This window comes from Humulus lupulus, chromosome 3 (genome assembly GCF_963169125.1).
Source record: "Humulus lupulus chromosome 3, drHumLupu1.1, whole genome shotgun sequence".
NCBI lineage: Eukaryota > Viridiplantae > Streptophyta > Magnoliopsida > Rosales > Cannabaceae > Humulus > Humulus lupulus.
In genome coordinates this window covers 177,438,881-177,441,796 of record NC_084795.1, presented here as the reverse complement: position 1 = coordinate 177,441,796, position 2,916 = coordinate 177,438,881, and positions in this window count along the sequence as shown.

Sequence of the window (2,916 nt, the reverse complement as noted above, 5' to 3'; positions counted from 1 at the left end):
AAAAAAATGATAGTGATTTTTCTTTACTTATTTTTAAAGAGTAAATAAGATAAATCTAAAAAAAAATCCTAGAGAAATATACACAAAAAGAAAATGATAGAATTACTTACCTCTTTGCAAAATTTATTGAAAAACTTTTTTCACTATTACCTCCCCGGCAACGGCGCCAAAATTTGTTTAACGCCCAAAATGTGACAACCACTAAGCGGTGGTTATAGTATAATCGGGCGGTCGATCCATAAGGAGGTAAATAAATAAAGTTAATCAATAATTAAATGTTAGAGATAAATAATATGAGACAAATAGAACAAGTGATATTTTTGTTGTTTTTGAGATTTAAAGATTATAAATAAAGATAGAATAAAGTGTGATGTAACAATAGGTAACAAGTAGGAATGATCAAGAGTCACCAATATGCATACTTATTTATTTGGATCTTTGATTCACAAAAATTACACAAATGGATAGTTCACATCCCAACTATTCATTTGGAAGATTTAACATTGATGCACAAACATATTTTACAAAAATGTATTCAAGTGATTATTATTCTTTACCATGGAAGGATGAGATAAATCTTATGAGAAATCTAAAAATGACATTATACCATTGGCAATAATGCAATAAAAGATTGGACATAAAACCTAACACAAATATTACTTTTACTATTTATAAAATACATAGAAAGAGCATGACTAATTCTATATAGATTTTAGCAAAAGTACATATATATGAGTGATATGGAGAAAATGATAAAGATATTATCTATATTATTTTCACTAATTTGATAATACATAGAAAGTGCATGACAAAATCTATATACTATTAGTAAACATAAATATAGATAACAAGATAAAGAAATAGAGATGAAGAAGTAGAGATGAAAGAAAATAAATCACTCAAATATATAAACTTTAAGTACATGGTGAATCAAAAATACCAAACAAAGTCATAGTGCATATAGGATCATCCTAACCTTCCTAAGAAGGTTAGCCTATTATGCTAGACATTCTCATGAAATTCTAGAGAGAAAATATGAGAAATGAGACTAAAATTTGGTAGAGTTTTGCTACCTAAAAATTACATACAAAATGTGAAGAAAGTGTCCCTATTTATAGATGGAGAAAATGACTAAAAAGAAATTAAACAACAATTTGGGGTTTACAAAATAAATCTGAAATATTAATAATAAAATATGATTTTGAAAAATCAAATCTTATTATAAATATTAACTTAGTTATTTTTGTGTATAGTCAAAATGCTCTTTTTCTAAAATACCACAAAAACATGATCTTTAAAGCTAAAAATAGCAATTTACAAAGCCCAATACCCACAAAACATGGCTGGTGACATAAGAGGGTTTTGACCTATTTTCAGCCAATGAAGGAGTGCCACGTAGGCAGGCTGCTAGGAAGGTTTGGCTGATGGTCACTTGGGCTTGCTGCTTTGCTGGGCCAAGTTGGGCTTCCATGTGTACTTGGGCGTGAGGAAATATGCATGCTGGGGCATATGGCATATGGTTGATGGTCACATTAGATAATTGAAGCTTGGGCGGCTGAAGGGAATTGGGAATAGCCTGGGACACGTGGCGCGAGGGGAGGGCGCCACATGGCGCTGAAGGTGGAGAAAGAGGCTGGTGGGCCTGGGCCTATTTTTGGCTTCAAGTTACAAAAATACCAACTTTTCATCATTTCTTCAGTTTTATTTATTTATTTCTTCTTCCTTTTTCTCTATGCCAAAATGCACTTTAATTCCTACAAAATAACAATAAATTAAATTCTAATCAAATATTTTCATTTATAAAATAAATCATATTAATTCCATGAAAATATTAATTAAAACTTAATTTATTTTGACAATTAAAATCAACAAATGTGCATTTTTCACCACTAATCAGATCTACGGAGTTGTGATATCACTGGTCGGAAGATGGTTTTACCTGGTCAGGAAATAATTCAACCGACCAGATAGGAATTTAACTGGCCAGGAGGGAGTCTTACCCTACCAAACACACCAGAATGGGTTTTTGTCCAACCAAGAAAGGGTTTAACTGGTCAGGAAACGATTTACCCGACTGGATAAGAATTTTTGTAGTCAGGAGGGAGTCTTACCTGACCAGACACATCAGAAAGGAGTCTTACCCGACCAGACACATCAGAAGGGTATTTCACTCGACCATTCACATCAGAGAATAGTGCTATCCGACCAGTAATGTGTTTTCAAAGACCAGTTACTTAAGGAGGTATTTTGTTCGACCAACTACATGGGAGAATATTTTTTTCAGGGAGAAGTCTTGCCCGACCAGACGCACGGATTGGTCGACCGGTCATCTCGGAGAGGGACTCACCCGATCGGACACGTAGTTCTGCTGACCAGTCATCTCATAGATTGGTTTTAGCCGACCAGTCATCTCACATATGGGTTTCATCCGACTAGTCGTCTCAGAAATGGGGTTCATCCGACCTGCTATGTCAAATTGAGGGTGTAGCCGACCGGATGTGTTGGAATCTCGAGAGTTAAATGCCCAGTGACTACTTTACAGAACATCAGTAACAACTTCAACCCGAATCGCTCGCAACTACCACACGAATCTCTCAAATATCCCGAAGTAATAGCTATATTGTTGTAATTTGAATGTGTTTATTACTTTATTAATTATAGTTGGATGAAACAACCAAGGACCCCATCAAAATGAGATATTTTTTGTAACGCCCTACTTCCTTAGAGCCGTTACTAAGTGAGTTTTAAACGTGCAATTAACTCGCTAATTGAGGTTTTAGGTTAAAAGTGTGGCTAAACTATAATAAAAGTCATATAATTTGAAAATATAGTCATTCATTGAAATTATAAAGCGTTATACATTTGGGATCCCAAAATACTGTTTAGAAATATTTACAACTCAAAAATATGATTAAA